This window comes from Lissotriton vulgaris, chromosome 4_1, assembly GCF_964263255.1.
Source record: "Lissotriton vulgaris chromosome 4_1, aLisVul1.2, whole genome shotgun sequence".
Taxonomy (NCBI): Eukaryota; Metazoa; Chordata; class Amphibia; order Caudata; family Salamandridae; genus Lissotriton; species Lissotriton vulgaris.
This window is the reverse complement of record NC_141691.1, coordinates 221532716-221546194: the sequence shown is the minus strand read 5'-3', so window position 1 is coordinate 221546194 and position 13479 is coordinate 221532716. Positions and strand designations below refer to the sequence as shown.

Here is a 13479-nt window from a genome sequence, read left to right as displayed (position 1 = left end):
TAATTGTCAGAACCAGCTCTTACACCAGCACCTGGTGGACTCAGATTTGACCTCTCCCCAAGAATTGGGAAAGAGGGCAGATAAATGGGTCAGAACCAGGATTAGGTCTAAGACTCAGGACAGTAACCAGAAGAAGGAGTCTACCAAGCCTCAAGAAAAGGGTGGGGATAAAAGTAAGGAAAAGACTTCCCCAGGGCCCCAAAACTCCAAGAATGGGGGTGGGTCCCAAGACACTTCTTCAACCCAGAAAAAGCCTTATTGTCATGCCTGTAAACAGGTTGGGCATTACAAAACAGACAGCTGTTGTTCCAAGAATGGCAATAAAGAGAATATACCTCCAAAGCCAGCTCCAACACCTCCTGTTACTGTCAGCAGTAATCCCCCAGGAAGTGGGAGCACACCCAGGAATCTGGGTGGGTTTACTTTTGGAGCCCAGGTGGACCATGGCCTACCAGGTCCCCATCACCAAATAATCTTGTTTATGAGTCTGGCATGGGGTTTGCCAACTTCTCTGATTGCCCAAATACCTTGAGCAAATATAGACAAGAACCCACCATCCATGGTTTAAAAGTTGAAGCCTTTAGAGACACAGGAGCTAGCATCACCATGGTGGCTGACTGTATAGTCCCCTCTAAGCAACTTTTATCTGGTGCCACATACCAGGTAACAAACATTGATGGAATCCAAACAAATCATCCCATGGCAGTAGTAAGTCTCAGCTGGGGAGGTGTCACTGGCCTAAAGAGAGTGGCAGTGTCGCCAAACTTGCCTGTAGACTGTCTACTAGGTAATGATTTGGAAATCTCAGCCTGGGCTGAGGTTGAACAGGAAACCCATTCTAGAATGGTAAACGCCAATGGAAAGGTTAGTGGGGCTGTAATGGCTACAGCCCCAACCCAAGATGTCCTTCCGGAAAAGGTTGGTAGGGCTGTGCAAGACTCAGCCCCATCTTTAGCAGAAGCTCTTCCTAAACAGAATAGCAAAGCTGTTATGATAACAGCAGAAACCCAAACTGAGTCTCCTTCTGAAAAGGTTGGTGGGGCTGTGATGGCCACAGCCCAAACTCAAACTGATACATGGGTAGTGAAGCCTGAAATGATGGATCACTCCACCCAAACTGAGAGCATGGAGGATGAAGAAAAATCTCCCCCTCACCAGACATTAGGGCAGGATCAGGCTCCTCAGGGAACTTATCTTACCCCTGATGAAGCAACTGCCCCAGAGGTTGTTAGGCCTGGCCTGACAGAGCCTCTGATGGCAGTGGACCCTTCTCAGGTGGGACCCAGTCTGGAGCAGGTAACATGCCCCTCTCTACCTTGCCTTAGTCAGCCCAGGGCTGCAGAGGACAAGAAGGACAGTGAGACCCAGAGGGCCCCCTGTCAAATAAAGCACCCCATCAACAGATTAGGGGCACCAAAACTAGTAGCCCTAGTGAGGTGAAAACTTTAAAAACTCCTGAGGGAGCCCCCTTAAAAATAGTTAGGGACCTCCCACAGATGGATTCTGTTGGGCACAGCCAAACATGGGACCCAAAGGGCCCAAACCTGAACTGTCCCTCCAGCAAGCCAAACAGAGGGACCCCGCCTCCAGCTTTAGGCAGCCAGTGGTTGACCCTGAGAGCACAGTGCAACTCAGTTGAAGAAAGAAAGGCACACATGGTGGAAGATAATTGGAGGAAGCTGAGCCCTAAATTAGCGGAACCTCACTTCAATACTCCATATCCAAACCAGCCTTTAACTTTGCATAAACACACCCAAGGTAGTGATTCCCTATGGTGGAGACCCTCAATACCCCAAGGGTGAGGGACTGCTTAGTGGACCATGAGACAGGGGGTACCCATGCTAGTGCAGGTACTTCCTTATATGGCTACTCAGGCAATATAGGCTTACCTGGCCAAGGATAGCCTTATCTCCTTTCGTTTGGGGGGGGGGGGGGGGGGGGGGGTTGTGTAGGAAGGTGGCTACCTGACTATGGTTACCCCAGATTTTTATGCCTTGTGTTTAGCTGGTTTTCGACTTAGTTGGCCTGGTCCCCTGCTAATCAGGGCCCCAGGCTATCTGCTCTCTCTGTAAAATGGATTCCATGTACCCTAGGTGCATAACTAGATTGGCTTGGGTCACCTTATCAGCCCCTGTACAGAGCACTATAGGTGCCCAGGGCATAGGTGCATCCAAGGCCTACCAGGGGCTGCAGCATATATTTTGCCACCCCTGGCTGGCTATCTAAAATTGACACAACTGGCTGATCACTCAGCTGGGGCAAGGTGGTGTAATCACCCCTTGCTTAGATATAGTATGCCTATATCTAAACCTATCTGGACACATATATACCTATCATTCACTCCTATGGCAGGCCTTAACAATCCTGGAGGCAGAGTGCTTGGTTTTATGTGAGATGGTGCTCTAGCATGAGCTGAGCCTGTCTGTAGCTGTCGGGACCAATTCCCTAAGCTGTTCCGGGATAATGCCATACCATACACTATTAAGTGCATTATAATCCTCGCGGTTATATGTCAACTTTGGTTTGGCTTTATCAAAACATGTCGTGTAAGGTGTCATACGATTTGGAATACTACCCCCTCGCCAGTCCTGGTGACGGGGGTAGCATTCCACCCCTCTAGAGGGAGACGACATGTTACTTTGCTAAAACGCGGTTGATTTTAAAAGGAGCCTCAGATCCACAAAATGGATGCTTCTGCCACAGACACAAGTCTGACCTCCTGCTGCTGACCGAAACTCTGCAGAGGAGGCCTGGACAAAGGCTTTCCTGTTGCAGGGAGGTGTTACACCACCCCAGACAGGAGATAGTGGATTGCAGCAGGGAGGTTTGAAAGAAACCAGACACTACCTGGGGCGCACAAGTCTGCCCCTTGCATAATCCGGCCAAACCGGTTCTGGGGCACACCAGCCCCTGTCCCAGCGCGACCTGGATCAAAGGGAAAGGGGTATATCCACCCCCTTCCTGGGTCCCACCCATAGGAGGGGACCTAGCAGGTACTCCAGCCCCCTAGATTGGTATAAGAATGGGAGCAGTGCCAACACACTCAGATTATCCTGATGAAACATTTGAAACAAAACTCTGGACCCTTCGACATCCTACTCAACGTAGAAGACTGAAGAATCTCCCTTGTGGTCAAGGAGTGACCACCCTGTGCAAACAGGCACCATCCAGCACCTCGATGTCTGCTTTGTTGCAGTTCCCGCCGGAACTCGAGCGACAAAGATTGACGAGATTAAGCTAGCCTGCCTTCTTACAGCCCGATCCACAGTCCCTGCAGAGCTGAGACCCATGGAGGCGACCAGAAGCGTGGGGCACGCCATCTTGAAAAGACCACGAGACACTGACTGTGCAGCCCACGAGTGACCCTCGAAGCTGTACACCGTGGTTTGAGAAGACCCAACCCTGAGCCACTCTTGCACTGAAGCTCACCCCTCTACACTCGACGAGTGCTGCGTGGGGCTCTTCTGCTTTCTTTGGCTTGATGCGTTGGCCCGGTCACTTGCCAGCTGGCTTGTGGCCCCTGTGCCGGCGAAAACCTAAAACCGACTTGTAATTCTAGTTGCTCCAGACTTGCACCCACTCCTCTGAAAAGGAGCACCCGCTCTGACCCCCCTGGTCCGAGTGAGAAGCAATCTTCCAGTCCTGCGTGGATTACTCTTGCCAAGTGTTGTTTGCTCCGATCTTGAAGCCGACAGCGCCGACTGTGAGAGCCTGCGTGGGACAGCTCGTGACCCGCTCCTGGACGTCGCAGATGCCCCAGAGCCCACGTGGCAGCGGAGAGAAGCTCCTCGACAACCACCTGATTGCGCCCGACATTGCCTGGTTCCGTCCTGGTTCCACCCTGGTCACTGCTGAGTGACCCAGACTCTGTCCCCTCTGCTTTCAGGTTCTTTTCTACTCTGATCCACCCTTGGATCACACCAGACACTTCTCCTTCACATCGCCTGCAGCATCTTCAGCTTCAAGCACCAAGAACCTGCGTGACGAAACCCGACGCCACTTTGACCCTATGCACCCGCTTCCTGTGGGTGAGGTAACATTGCAACACCAGTGTTTCTACACTGGTACACACCTCTAGGGTCTGTGTCTAAAGTTTTGTCCATCTAGGGTCAGCGGAAGTATCCTTAAACTCCATTTGTGTAACCTTTACGCACCATTGACTTTGCATTGGTGCATGTGTGTGCTTTAAGCGCTGCACCCGAATCCCGCGGGCTTTTCCCGACTTCAGCATTGCTTGTCCCAACTGCTCCCAGCGATTCCCTAGGCCCTAGGCCTAACCACTGTTCGATTGGTATCTCTTATACCACTTTCTTAATATATGGTTTGAGTGGCCACCCGCCCTCATCCATAATTGTGCAACTTTGTATGTTATACTGTGCTTTTGATTTAACGCTTGTGCCCCTTTGCTCATAAAGGGTACTGGGGATTATCTTAGTAATAAACACATATATATTTATAATATATACTTGTGTGATATCCTTTCATTTGATATTACAGGATTTTGATTGGTAAAACAGCTCGCTTAACACGACCTCTTGAGTTTAGCCTTTAAGGCTGCTTAGTCTATGCTACCATTAAGATAGCTTGTCTATAAGGTTGACTTACAACCAGACACCATAAGGGATTGTTTGGACTGATACAAGGTGGTTCCAGAATTGGAAACATCATATATCAGGCCAACTTCTCACAAGGGCTTAATAAAACCATTAGGAATATTAAAAGACATAGAAAAGAGGGGGAGAAGAGGGATTGTGTGGAAAAGATCAGGGTTGAAATAGATGGGGACGCTTCCAAAGGACTAGGTATTGGTGGGTCAGTAAGAAATGGCTGGATTGTAAGCCCTGAAGCAAGAAGAGTAGTAGAGGGAACCACACTTACAGAGGAGTGGGTATGGCACGCGCCAAGGGAAAGGCAGAGAGTGGAGGATGGAACAGAGTGATTGTGGTTATAAATACTTGGATTCTGAGTTCTAGTGTGTGGAATAGATCTCATGGGCTGTGGTTTGTGACAGTTGTGTAGCTGGGCTGAGAGATACACACGACTCCAGAGTTGTGTATCTATTTCAAGTCCTGCACTTTACAAATTGGCAACAAGTTGGTTGTATGCCTGAAGGAATATTCAGATTAGTCCATGCATAAAGTTCGGATATGTCCTGCTACCAGGCTTGTGTGAGGAAATTTATGACTTCAGAGTTCTCAACACTGCTCCCCAGCAACCTGCCACAGTATTGTAGGTACTCCAAATTTGTAAAGTAGACCACAATTTTTGTTCTTTAAAACCTTACCTCCAATGTCCCTTTTGAAACCCTAGCCGCCCCCCCCCCCTGTGCAACACCATCTCCGCCCGCACTGTGCGGTACGCAACATGGAACGCAGGCATAGCTGAAGATGGCTGTACGGCACATGGGGCCTTATTTATGAAGGCCTTGCGCTGCCGGTGCGTCACTTTTAACATGGGAAAAAGTGACGCACCGGTGGCGCAAGGCCTTCATAAATAAGGCCCATGGTATTCAGTGATTCCATAAGTTCATACTTGCATGCTCTAGCGCGTCGCTGTCTTTCAGTACATCGGTGTGCAAGGAATTCAGGGAGGAGAATGAGTATGTTTATGTGGGTGCATTGAGGATTATATTTCGGACATACTTCACAGAAACAGCAGGCAGGCAGATTGGTTAGTGACCAACTTGATTTTTGTTACTTTTAGCATTTGAGCTATTAACTCATAACCATGTCGTACTGTGGAACCAGTAATCACACAATTGCGTTTGAAGTCACTTAAAGAAAGTTGGAAATATTTATCGCGCCTCTTGTGTACAATTTTTTCCTTATCTTGGAGACCTAACTCTGCCAGTAACCATAAATAAAATGTGCAGAGCTCAGTCCTTGATTTATACTGCCCCACCCGCATTCTTTCCCACTCGTGAGGATCTCAGCATGAAGTGGGAGGAAGGCAAAGAGTGTTTCATTAATTACATATCAACTTTTGATGACAAAGACTTAACTACAGGAAAAAAAACAATTGTTACATTATCTGGGTCCTGGTGGTTTAAAGATTTAGGGCCTCATTTATGAGGCTGTGCATCATTTTTACGCCGCCGGTGCGTCACTTTTTGTGATGCACCAGTGGCGTAAAAAATGCGCCTTGTTGCGCCATATTTACAAAGTGACGCATCTAGGTAGATGTGTCACTTTGTAAACCCCTGCGCCACATTATACCTGCTCCAGGTATAATGTATGCAAGGGGGGCGTATTGATGCAAGAAAGGGTCATAGAAGTGACACAGTGAAATCTATAAGATTTCACTGCGCCACTTCTAGGACACAAATGCGTCAATTTCTTACGCCTGCCTCACAGCTGGCGTAAGACTGACTCAGGGCCTTTCACATGGGGCTTGCCCCATGTGAAAGGACACATTGCTGGAGTTAAGTCACTTTTGTGACACACTACAGCAATGCGTCACTTTTGCACTTACAGATACGTCAGAAATACTGACGTATCTGTAACTCCTTGCGCTATGATGCGTCATACTGTAAATAAGACGCATCATTTGTGTCACACGGAGGGCGCAGTGAAAAGTGACGCATCGCTGTTTTCACGCAGCGATGCGTCACTTTTCCTAAATGAGGCCCTTAGAACCCTATGAGGGAAAGACCACAAAGCCAGCAGGAGCTGCTCGTGCATGTACAAATGGTGAGGCGGGTGGGAGGGGAGTCGAAAGACAACGAGGGAAAATAAAAAAAAGAAAACCGCTTACCTTGCGGTCTGCGGGTGCAAGGTAATAGTGTTGTTTTTCATTTTCCCTCGTCATCATCTATTGACTCCCGTCTCACCATTCTTGCATGCACCAGCCACTCCTAAGGTCACGAGATGTGTTCTCACATGCAATAGAAAACTTAGATACTTACGCGTTTTTCCTACTGTATGTGTGGGAAAGGATTGTCTCAAATTTTACCACAGGAAAAAGCGAAACTATTGATGACTACATCTCTGTCCTCGAGAAGCTGGCTTTATAGTGTTGCTTTGCTCAGAGATGATTTGATTAGACGTCAAAGCATCATGCATGCTAACAATTCTAGTATTCAGGACAGATTACGGGAAAACGTTGAAATATGATTGAAATATGCAATAACCACAGCACAGGCAGCAGAAATAAGAGGAAGGTGTGCAAAAACAGTTGTAAAGGAGGGGGCGGATAGAGAAGGCATTGGAAATATGAAATGCAGGGAAGGACGAAACCACAGTCCCAATATCCCTAAAAGTCAATTTAGCCAATAAGAATAGAGACAAAGATGAGAGTATGAGAACAGCGCCAATAATCTTCGCATTAGGTGTCACAGGTGTGAAAGCTTAGAACCTTTGGCCAACAGTAAAAGAGTGTAGACTTACCAGGCATTTGGTCAGGGCATGTGGAATGAGAAGTGATCAAGCTAGGGATAGATGGGTGATTAAAGAGAAAAATGGATAAAGCCATTGAGAGAGACACAAGGAAGGAGAGTGTGTATTGAATGTAATTGGTGATGATTTGGGAGTAGATGTAGTGAGGAAGAAACCTGTGTGTTAAATGGCAATTGGGCATCTTAGAATAAACAAAGTTGCAGATGTTTTATCCCCTTTTACTATCATTAACAAGGAGATATGGTTGAAATACTTTTTTGAAAAGTAATTGGAGTCAGCAGATATAAAACCAGGGAGGCTCTTGGGAGAACCGATTGAAGTCTTGGATTACTGGAGGTTACTCTTTGAATGTAAAGGCAGGAAGATGGTAGTAAAGGTGTATGGGGCAGCAATGGAACCTGAAGTGCTTGGATGGATGAATCGAGGAGAGCTTGATATAGTCTTGGATCCTAACAGTCCGAGATGAATCGAGGAGAGCTTGATATAGTCTTGGATCCTAACAGTCCGAAACCTGTTCTAGTTGTGAGAAGAGGCGTGTATGTTGGTATAAGAATTGCTGGAAAATTTCCTTCCATATTTTCAGGGACAATATTGAAAAGTTACATGGATATATGCTTAGTATAGTTTTAAAAGCCGATTCTGTACCTTAGATCCACAAAGGGAGAAACGTTTCCATGTCTGTGATAGAAGCGGTGAATCAGGAATTGTACAAATGGCAGGCTGCTGGAATTATTGAGCCTGTGGAATTATCTGAGTAGGAGACTCTCCTGTTGGTGACACGATGAGTGAATAGCAGGTATGTTTGTGCATGGACCTAGGGATTTGAATGCACATATTCTGGTGTATACGTTTCCAATGCAAGAATTATTGAATTGTTTGCCATTATAAGAGATACTGAGTGGCTTTCCACCTTAGACTTGACCACTACTTATCACCAAGTCAAAGTGCATACTAGAAGATTAACACATCACAATAGGGTGCTTTCAGTTCTGTAAAAAACCTTTTGGCCTGATGTTGGTTGCAGACTGTTTCCAAATGTTAATACTTCGGGGCAGATTTATGTTAACTGGCGCATCCCCAGGGATGCGCCAGTTAACATGCGCCACAGTGCGCCACAGCTCAGCCAACCATGGTGCGCCGCATTTATAATGCGGCGCACCATGGTGCAAAAACGGCACAGATGCGTGACGCATCTGTGCCGGAAATGCGACGCAGCTCCAGCAAGGCTCGGGGGTACACCATGTGCAAAATGCTGCATCAAGACCTACGCCTGCTTCAAGCAGGTGCAGGGTTTTGACGCAGCATTTCCCTCAGCCACTTTCAGGAGGCGTTCCTGCGCAGGATCGCCCCCCCTCTGCGCAGGAACGCCTCCTTATGGCGCACTGCTTTACAACGTGACGCATCTCCTAGATGCGTCACGTTGTAAATAGGGCGCATTGTTTGCGCCGCAGTTGCGTCAAATAAAGTGACGCAATTGCGGCGCAAAGAGGCGCAACGGCCTCATAAATCTGCCCCCTAGTATCTGTAAAGGACTTACTACCGGGGAAAACCACATTTGTACCTGATGAGAAACTGAGTAAGTAACGAAAATTTGCGAAAAGAAGGGTTTCAAAATGGAGGGCTCCAAGTGTAAATTTCCATGCCATATTGTTACTTGCTTGGTACAGTAGATCAGTGGTGAAGGAAGGAATTCCAGGAAGGAACATTTGAAGTTCATTAGAGAAACGCCTGAAGAATAAGAACGAAGTGAGAGCCTTCTTGTGGCTTACAGAATTCTCAAGAAAGTTTGTAAGAAACTTTGTAGGGAGAAATTATTATGCCATCAGGCACTTGTTCAAATCCATGTCATAGTTTGAGTAGATTCACAAGTGTGGGGAGCCATTTTGTAATATCAAAAATGTTATTTGTGGAGAAGCACCTCTGCGTGGTTTTGATCCTGCTGGAAGGAATATTGTCACCACAGATTCAACCTGCAAGGGTCCTTGGTAGTGGAGGCACCAACGAGGTTGTCCTTGCATTCGCATCTCAAATCTCACTCCTTGAACCCTGCAAAGGAAAAGTACTCGGTGACTGAAAAGGAGACTCTTACTTGTGTCTAGGGCCTGAGAATTTTTATTAATTCATATGGGGGTTTCCGGTGGTATTTCAGAGTGATCACAAACCTCTAATCAAAGTTATAACAACTGAGCGCTTATTCCACGCTACTCGAACCATTACATGCATGTGTGGACTCTAATTAATATGTACGATATATCTCAGGTATGAAGAACAACGTTGCAGACTTACTGAGCCACATGCCATTGCCAACGAGCACAGGTGAATGACTGTAGTGAGTGACAACTGCCTGGAATTTGAGACAAATTGGTGAACGGTCTTGAAAGTGAAGAGTGGAAGGAAGGTTTGGAAAAAGATTTGTGTTTGACAAGTATAATTAAGCTTGTGATGAAAAGACGGCCAGTGAAGGGAGGCATTGATAAGAGTAGGTAATATTTTAGGAAATAAAGGATGAGTTATCTATACAGAATGAGTTGTTGATGAGCGGAGAAGATGTACTAGCTGTGAGAAGCAGGATTGCAGAACTGTTCATGAAGGGTTCCTGGGATAGTTATGGCCAAGAGGAGAGTTACAAATGATATTGCCTACAGGGACGAACACAACCCTAACTCTACTGGGAATATTTTGTAGTGTAGTTCCTATATTCCCTATAGGCTCTGCGCATTGGAATAACATATCCTATAGATGTAACGTAGGACTTATGTCTACTAGGTCTCTATAAAATATATTATACTTAATTGTGAGTGCCAGCTAGCTCAGAGGTCACTAGAAACTTTCTTGAGTTCACAAGAAGGGATTAGTTTCTGACAACCACATAAACATGACAACTTTGTTTCCCCAAGATAAAACTGATCTTCAGAGTCGTGGAAACAATAGATAGTTATTTTCAATCAATCGTGCATGCTTTGTTTCACCAGAGGTGCAGAGAAAATAGAAAGATGGGCGTTTTCAATAAGAGGATTTATTGAACAGTCTTCTTTCTCAAGCATAAGAAATGAACTGCTACAATCGCAAAACTGGTTGCAAAATATAATGCATACAGTAAAAAGAGTAGGATAAAATAATACTGTAAGAGCATTGTATGGTTCCTAAACCATAGAAAAATACATACATAAAATATCAGGGGCTAAAAGTACTCAACTGGTGCGTCTAAAATACGCCTACCCCGGTGTACCTAACCTAAGCCTAGTACGACGGAAGAAGTAAGTGAGGTGTAGCATAAATGTAGTATTCTTTGCCAAGAATCTGTCCAAGAGTTCTCTTAGGGTCTAATCAGCGCCGTATCTTGATTTGGAATGAAGAAGGTCAGGCTCAGGACTCGATTTCCCAACACCCCGCAAGGGGAGCTTGGAAACACTTTAGCTGGATTTCTCGGCAGGAGAAAAGACAGCGTCTCTCTCAGTGCGTCTGCTGGAGGGTCGGCTTCCTTCGGCACTTGCAGTAGCAGGGCGAGTCGGGCAAGTAGATAGTCAAACTACTCCAAACCATTGTGTATTTACTAAGGCAAGTGTGGGGATATTTATACCTTGAAGTTGCCGAGTTTGACGTAAAGGTGGACATAATAACGTCATTAAAGACTCTCAGTTCTTTGAAAACTCCAGGAGTTCTTGGACAAGTCAGTATTCGAGCAAGGGGAAGTCCCTAGCCGCTGAAGCTGAGTTTTCCAAGAAATCGTTGTAGATTTTTGAAACTAGTGGAAGTAGCCCTGTCATATTTGGACTGCATGAGATATGTCTAAATATGGTTATGATTCTTATGCCTATATAAGGACATAGTGATTTATACCTATATAAGAGCATGAATCGGGGAAATTACAATAGGGTCCTAAAATGTTCCAAAACAATTTAGATGTTACAGCCTAAAACAGATTCCTGATTAATCTAGGATACATAGTGGCAAAAAAAGAAATCTCACAGAAATGGTGCAGCAAAGCATGCCTGAACTTGCAAGACTGGGTGCTTGGAATGGAAATAGTGTAGAACGAGGGTGAAAATGGTGTATGAAGAGAGAGTATGCTATTGTAAATTTGAGAAAATATGGGAGGATGCTACATAACATAGAGGGACACACAAAGTAGGAGGAGAAAAGACGGTCAAGGTCTAGGGAGGAGGCAAAGACAAAAGTCAAAAATTCAGAAGGATGTACGACGCAAGAGCCTGTCTATAGATATTTGAAGTAAGAGAAGGAATTGGAGTCATGCTAATGAATGTAGTATATATAGCCATGTGATGGTAGTGAATCGGAGAGAGCGGACCATGGAGGAGGAAAGGTGCAAGAAGCACTGCATTTGTTGTGTTTGTGTTTGTCCAAGACGTCATCTTGTTTAAAAATAAATAAAACATTTCCCCGAAAACAATTAATATTGGTGGCCAGGTATGAACAAAGAGGTGGAGGTGTTGGTGAGAAATTGTATTGAATGTGAAAATTCAGACGAGTTCCAAATCATTTTCACACCACCCTTGAGTCCTACCAATTGCACCAGTATACCATTGGAATCAGTGGGAATGTTTACTATGAGTCCTATGTAGGAAGAAAAAAGTGACCCAAGATATCTGTCCGAAAGTATAGATTCAAAAAAAAAAAGAGCTGATGCAGAAACAGTCACCAAGTTCTTGGATTGTTTTTTTTTTCTTGGACGAAAGTCTACTAGAGAGTATTGTTAGTGACAATGGTCCACAATTCATGTATGATTATGTCAAGGGTTTTTAAGGAGGAACAGGGTGACATACAACTACGTCTGTGTATCATCCAGAAGGGAAGGGAGAAGTAGAGAGCTTTAATAGAGTTCTCAATGGAGTGATACAGTTAGTTAGAAGCAGTAGAATAATTTGGGAGATTGAGGTACAGAAGATGGTGTGGTCATATAGAATTGAGCCAAAGTGGAGTGACAGGTTGTCTTCCCTTTATTTTATTGTACTTGTAGAGTGTAACATTCATCCCAGTGGATATCACGGTGCTGAGAATAGCTAAAACCCATTAAAAAAAAAGATATTTAGTTGCAAAAGGCATCAGCAATTACGTCCTAAACAGCCTCTTCCTAAACCTCATATGGTCGTCAGTGAGGCGAAGGTCTAACGGAAGTTAATTCCAATTTACGGCAGACAGATATGAGAAGAAACATGCTAAATATTTCATTATTAAAGGATAACTTAGGCTAGACAGGTGGAGGAGTGGTGGCCTGAGGAAGTCAGGAGGAACCTAGTTATGTCTCAGCAGTTTTACAAGGGTGGTGATAGTGCAAGGCATGGTGTGAAGGATGTGGTTTTGAAAATTGGGCAATGTTGAGGGTCATGGAAGTAGTTTTTCCAATCATATGAGAAAGGAAAAGGTGTTCTGTAACTCTGCCTTGTTGGGTGATGCTAGGGTATTGCATTTGGGACAATTATCCAGGTGTAGTAGAGTGTTTAGATGGAAAGCAGAAAGAAGTGAAGGATTTGGATGTGAGGAGTTGGAAATTGTGGCTTTCTGAGGTAGAGAAGATGATGATCAGTTACACCTTGAAAGGGAGAATGAAGATATTGTGCTGGAAACGTCAAGTGCTGGCGAGGACGAAGGAAAGAAAAGGAGAGAAGATGAAGATTTGTAAGAGAGATTATGAGACCTAAACAACTTTACGAGTATGTATTTGAAAAGGTCTGTTGAGTGTTTTCGGAAAGCAAAGAGCTTAAGGATTGTTCTTATACCCTCTGGTCCTTGAACGTGAGCTCAAAGCAGGAGAAGGTCCTAGTGGCAGTTTTTGTCTTTTACATTTTAGGAATTTCTAGATTTTGTCTGTTTTTATCTCTTGTTTCTTTTTGAACCCTGCAGTGTGAAGGTTTTCTTGCAGGTATTGTGATGTATGGGATATTACTTACCTTTCTCTTTCCGTGTGCTGGAGCTCCACACACCTTCAAATAGTCTTATCTTCGATCCTGTCTATGCAACACATTTCTGTTTTTTCTTTTAATGAACACCGCTCATGAGCTGTACAATATTGTATTAGTGCCGGACTATTTCCTGTTTCTCATGACCAGAAATCAGGATCCGTCAA

At 45.1% G+C, this 13479-nt stretch overlaps 1 protein-coding gene across 1 annotated transcript in view; it reads left to right on the top strand.

The window, feature by feature from the left end:
- ATP1B4 (ATPase Na+/K+ transporting family member beta 4) overlaps positions 1-13479 on the top strand; it is a 217156-nt gene that overhangs the window by 155417 nt on the left and 48260 nt on the right. The gene's annotated exons all lie outside the window — the stretch shown is intronic.